The 4,578-nt window shown below is 43.1% G+C and overlaps 11 non-coding genes across 11 annotated transcripts; all 11 read right to left on the bottom strand.

The window, feature by feature from the left end:
- Positions 1-784: 784 nt before the first annotated feature.
- trnag-ccc (transfer RNA glycine (anticodon CCC)) lies at positions 785-855 on the bottom strand. The gene has a single exon. It is a non-coding gene; the product is annotated as a tRNA-Gly (tRNA).
- A 585-nt stretch (positions 856-1,440) lies between these two features.
- Positions 1,441-1,511, bottom strand: trnag-ccc (transfer RNA glycine (anticodon CCC)). Its single transcript has one exon. It is a non-coding gene; the product is annotated as a tRNA-Gly (tRNA).
- A 182-nt stretch (positions 1,512-1,693) lies between these two features.
- Positions 1,694-1,764, bottom strand: trnag-ccc (transfer RNA glycine (anticodon CCC)). The gene has a single exon. It is a non-coding gene; the product is annotated as a tRNA-Gly (tRNA).
- Positions 1,765-2,207: 443 nt separating this feature from the next.
- Positions 2,208-2,278, bottom strand: trnag-ccc (transfer RNA glycine (anticodon CCC)). Its single transcript has one exon. It is a non-coding gene; the product is annotated as a tRNA-Gly (tRNA).
- Positions 2,279-2,461: 183 nt separating this feature from the next.
- Positions 2,462-2,532, bottom strand: trnag-ccc (transfer RNA glycine (anticodon CCC)). Its single transcript has one exon. It is a non-coding gene; the product is annotated as a tRNA-Gly (tRNA).
- A 184-nt stretch (positions 2,533-2,716) lies between these two features.
- On the bottom strand, positions 2,717-2,787 carry trnag-ccc (transfer RNA glycine (anticodon CCC)). The gene has a single exon. It is a non-coding gene; the product is annotated as a tRNA-Gly (tRNA).
- A 182-nt stretch (positions 2,788-2,969) lies between these two features.
- trnag-ccc (transfer RNA glycine (anticodon CCC)) lies at positions 2,970-3,040 on the bottom strand. Its single transcript has one exon. It is a non-coding gene; the product is annotated as a tRNA-Gly (tRNA).
- Positions 3,041-3,223: 183 nt separating this feature from the next.
- trnag-ccc (transfer RNA glycine (anticodon CCC)) lies at positions 3,224-3,294 on the bottom strand. Its single transcript has one exon. It is a non-coding gene; the product is annotated as a tRNA-Gly (tRNA).
- Positions 3,295-3,622: 328 nt separating this feature from the next.
- trnag-ccc (transfer RNA glycine (anticodon CCC)) lies at positions 3,623-3,693 on the bottom strand. Its single transcript has one exon. It is a non-coding gene; the product is annotated as a tRNA-Gly (tRNA).
- A 183-nt stretch (positions 3,694-3,876) lies between these two features.
- Positions 3,877-3,947, bottom strand: trnag-ccc (transfer RNA glycine (anticodon CCC)). Its single transcript has one exon. It is a non-coding gene; the product is annotated as a tRNA-Gly (tRNA).
- Positions 3,948-4,129: 182 nt separating this feature from the next.
- trnag-ccc (transfer RNA glycine (anticodon CCC)) lies at positions 4,130-4,200 on the bottom strand. The gene has a single exon. It is a non-coding gene; the product is annotated as a tRNA-Gly (tRNA).
- Positions 4,201-4,578: the final 378 nt, after the last annotated feature.

Here is a 4,578-nt window from a genome sequence, read left to right as displayed (position 1 = left end):
GTGAGCTACAACCATCCCAAAATCCATGCGCAGCCCGGAATCGAACCCGGGTCACAAGAATGGGAATCTTGCATGATACCACTACACCAGCAGCGCAACAGTGGTAATATGACTATGACTTTTTTCGACATGCAATACTATGACCTTTTCGACATGCAATAGTATGACCTTTTCTACATGCTAAACTGTGAGTTTCTGCACTTTCTTTGACATGCAATACTATGACTTTTTTCAACAAACTAGGCTCTACCTCGTGAGCTACAACCACCCAAAATCCCATGCGCAGCCCGGAATCGAACCCGGGTCACAAGAATGGGAATCTTGCATGATACCACTACACCAGCAGCGCAACAGTTGTAATATGACTATGACTTTTTTGACATGCAATACTATGACTTTTTCGACATGCAATACTATGACCTTTTCTACATGCTAAACTGTGAGTTTCTGCACTTTCTTTGACATGCAATACTATGACTTTTTTCAACAAACTAGGCTCTACCTCGTGAGCTACAACCGTCCCAAAAACCCATGCGCAGCCCGGGAATCGAACCCGGTCGCAAGAATGGGAATCTTGCATGATACCACTACACCAGCAGCGCAACAGTGGTAATATGACTATGACTTTTTTCGACATGCAATACTATGACCTTTTCGACATGCAATAGTATGACCTTTTCTACATGCTAAACTGTGAGTTTCTGCACTTTCTTTGACATGCTATACTATGACTTTTTCAACAAACTAGGCTCTAACTCGTGAATTACAGCCACCCAAAAACCCATGCGCAGCCCGGGAATCGAACCCGGGTCGCAAGAATGGGAATCTTGCATGATACCACTACACCAGCAGCGCAACAGTTGTAATACGACTATGACCTTTTTTGACATGCAATACTATGACTTTTTTCAATAAACTAGGCTCTACCTCGTGAGCTACAACTGCCCCAAAATCTGTGCGCAGCCCGGTAATCTTGCTCGATACCACGACACCAGCAGCTCAACAGTTGTAATATACTATGACTTTTTTTCGACAAGCTATAAAATGACTTTTTTCGACATGCAATACTATGAACTTTTCGACATGCTATACTATGACTTCTTTTTCACTTTTTTATCCACGCAAAACAATGACTTTTTTCAAACAACTAGGCTCTACCTCGTGAGCTACAACCATCCCAAAATCCAGCGCAGCCCGGGAATCGAACCCGGGTCGCAAGAATGGGAATCTTGCATGATACCACTACACCAGCAGCGCAACAGTGGTAATATGACTATGACTTTTTTTGACATGCAATACTATGACCTTTTCGACATGCAATAGTATGACCTTTTCTACATGCTAAACTGTGAGTTTCTGCACTTTCTTTGACATGCAATACTATGACTTTTTTCAACAAACTAGGCTCTACCTCGTGAGCTACAACCGTCCCAAAATCCGTGCGCAGCCCGGGAATCGAACCCGGGTCACAAGAATGGGAATCTTGCATGATACCACTACACCAGCAGCGCAACAGTGGTAATATGACTATGACTTTTTCGACATGCAATACTATGACCTTTTTCGACATGCAATAGTATGACCTTTTCTACATGCTAAACTGTGAGTTTCTGCACTTTCTTTGACATGCAATACTATGACTTTTTCAACAAACTAGGCTCTACCTCGTGAGCTACAACCACCCAAAAACCCATGCGCAGCCCGGGAATCGAACCCGGGTCGCAAGAATGGGAATCTTGCATGATACCACTACACCAGCAGCGCAACAGTGGTAATATGACTATGACTTTTTTCGACATGCAATACTATGAATACTATGCCTTTTCGACATGCAATAGTATGACCTTTTCTACATGCTAAACTGTGAGTTTCTGCACTTTCTTTGACATGCAATACTATGACTTTTTCAACAAACTAGGCTCTACCTCGTGAGCTACAACCATCCCAAAATCCATGCGCAGCCCGGGAATCGAACCGGGTCACAAGAATGGGAATCTTGCATGATACCACTACACCAGCAGCGCAACAGTGGTAATATGACTATGACTTTTTTCGACATGCAATACTATGACCTTTTCGACATGCAATAGTATGACCTTTTCTACATGCTAAACTGTGAGTTTCTGCACTTTCTTTGACATGCTATACTATGACTTTTTTCAACAAACTAGGCTCTACCTCGTGAGCTACAACCATCCCAAAATCTGTGCGCAGCCCGGGAATCGAACCCGGGTCGCAAGAATGGGAATCTTGCATGATACCACTACACCAGCAGCGCAACAGTGGTAATATGACTATGACATTTTTTCGACATGCAATACTATGACCTTTTCGACATGCAATAGTATGACCTTTTCTACATGCTAAACTGTGAGTTTCTGCACTTTCTTTGACATGCAATACTATGACTTTTTTCAACAAACTAGGCTCTACCTCGTGAGCTACAACCACCCAAAATCCGTGCGCAGCCCGGGAATCGAACCCGGGTCGCAAGAATGGGAATCTTGCATGATACCACTACACCAGCAGCGCAACAGTGGTAATATGACTATGACTTTTTTCGACATGCAATACTATGACCTTTTCGACATGCAATAGTATGACCTTTTCTACATGCTAAACTGTGAGTTTCTGCACTTTCTTTGACATGCAATACTATGACTTTTTTCAACAAACTAGGCTCTACCTCGTGAGCTACAACCGTCCCAAAAACCCATGCGCAGCCCGGGAATCGAACCCGGGTCGCAAGAATGGGAATCTTGCATGATACCACTACACCAGCAGCGCAACAGTGGTAATATGACTATGACTTTTTCGACATGCAATACTATGACCTTTTCGACATGCAATAGTATGACCTTTTCTACATGCTAAACTGTGAGTTTCTGCACTTTCTTTGACATGCAATACTATGACTTTTTTCAACAAACTAGGCTCTACCTCGTGAGCTACAACCACCCAAAAACCCATGCGCAGCCCGGGAATCGAACCCGGGTCGCAAGAATGGGAATCTTGCATGATACCACTACACCAGCAGCGCAACAGTGGTAATATGACTATGACTTTTTTCGACATGCAATACTATGACCTTTTCGACATGCAATATTATGACCTTTTCTACATGCTAAACTGTGAGTTTCTGCACTTTCTTTGACATGCAATACTATGACTTTTTTCAACAAACTAGGCTCTACCTCGTGAGCTACAACCACCCAAAAACCCATGCGCAGCCCGGGAATCGAACCCGGGTCGCAAGAATGGGAATCTTGCATGATACCACTACACCAGCAGCGCAACAGTTGTAATACGACTATGACCTTTTTGACATGCAATACTATGACTTTTTTCAATAAACTAGGCTCTACCTCGTGAGCTACAACTGCCCCAAAATCTGTGCGCAGCCCGGTTTCTTGACATACCACGACACCAGCAGCTCAACAGTTGTAATATACTATGACTTTTTTTCGACAAGCTATAAAATGACTTTTTCGACATGCAATACTATGACCTTTTCGACATGCTATACTATGACTTCTTTTTCACTTTTTTATCCACGCAAAACAATGACTTTTTTCAAACAACTAGGCTCTACCTCGTGAGCTACAACCGTCCCAAAAACCCATGCGCAGCCCGGGAATCGAACCCGGGTCGCAAGAATGGGAATCTTGCATGATACCACTACACCAGCAGCGCAACAGTGGTAATATGACTATGACTTTTTTCGACATGCAATACTATGACCTTTTCGACATGCAATAGTATGACCTTTTCTACATGCTAAACTGTGAGTTTCTGCACTTTCTTTGACATGCAATACTATGACTTTTTTCAACAAACTAGGCTCTACCTCGTGAGCTACAACCACCCAAAATCCCATGCGCAGCCCGGGAATCGAACCCGGGTCACAAGAATGGGAATCTTGCATGATACCACTACACCAGCAGCGCAACAGTGGTAATATGACTATGACTTTTTTCGACATGCAATACTATGACCTTTTCGACATGCAATAGTATGACCTTTTCTACATGCTAAACTGTGAGTTTCTGCACTTTCTTTGACATGCAATACTATGACTTTTTTCAACAAACTAGGCTCTACCTCGTGAGCTACAACCACCCAAAATCCATGCGCAGCCCGGGAATCGAACCCGGGTCGCAAGAATGGGAATCTTGCATGATACCACTACACCAGCAGCGCAACAGTGGTAATATGACTATGACTTTTTCGACATGCAATACTATGACCTTTTCGACATGCAATAGTATGACCTTTTCTACATGCTAAACTGTGAGTTTCTGCACTTTCTTTGACATGCAATACTATGACTTTTTTCAACAAACTAGGCTCTACCTCGTGAGCTACAACCATCCCAAAAATCCATGCGCAGCCCGGAATCGAACCCGGGTCGCAAGAATGGGAATCTTGCATGATACCACTACACCAGCAGCGCAACAGTGGTAATATGACTATGACTTTTTTCGACATGCAATACTATGACCTTTTCGACATGCAATAGTATGACCTTTTCTACATGCTAAACTGTGAGTTTCTGCACTTTCTTTGACATGCAATACT

Source organism: Anoplopoma fimbria, unplaced genomic scaffold (genome assembly GCF_027596085.1).
Source record: "Anoplopoma fimbria isolate UVic2021 breed Golden Eagle Sablefish unplaced genomic scaffold, Afim_UVic_2022 Un_contig_12289_pilon_pilon, whole genome shotgun sequence".
Classification (NCBI taxonomy): Eukaryota; Metazoa; Chordata; class Actinopteri; order Perciformes; family Anoplopomatidae; genus Anoplopoma; species Anoplopoma fimbria.
The sequence above is the reverse complement of the archived record's forward strand: the minus strand, read 5'-3'. Positions and strand labels throughout refer to the sequence as shown.